The sequence below is a fragment of the Poecilia latipinna genome, unplaced genomic scaffold (genome assembly GCF_001443285.1).
Source record: "Poecilia latipinna isolate Pla-1442-1.1 unplaced genomic scaffold, P_latipinna-1.0 Scaffold1286, whole genome shotgun sequence".
NCBI classification, from domain to species: domain Eukaryota; kingdom Metazoa; phylum Chordata; class Actinopteri; order Cyprinodontiformes; family Poeciliidae; genus Poecilia; species Poecilia latipinna.
In genome coordinates, this window is record NW_015113902.1 from 124,697 (window position 1) to 125,108 (window position 412).

Consider the following 412-nt stretch of genomic DNA (forward strand, 5'->3'; position numbering starts at 1 on the left):
AGGCGTTCCCAGGCCAGCTGAGAGACATAGTCCCTCCAGCGTGTCCTGGGTCTTCCCCGAGGCCTCCTCCCGGTGAGACATGCCAGGAACACCTCACCAGGGAGGCGTCCAGGAGGCATCCTTACCAGATGCCTGAACCACATCAACTGGCTCCTCTCAACGTGAAGGAGCAGCGGTTCTACTCTAAATCCCTCCCGGATGACCGAGCTTCTCACCCTCTCTCTAAGTGAGAGCCCAGCCACCCTGCGGAGGAAACCCATTTCGGCCGTTTATATCCTTGATCTCGTTCTTTCGGCCATAAGCCAAAGCTCATGACCATAGATGAAGGTAGGAATGTAGATCGACTGGTAAATCAAGAGCTTCGCTTTTTGACTCAGCTCTCTCTTCACCACGACTGACCGATACAGCACCC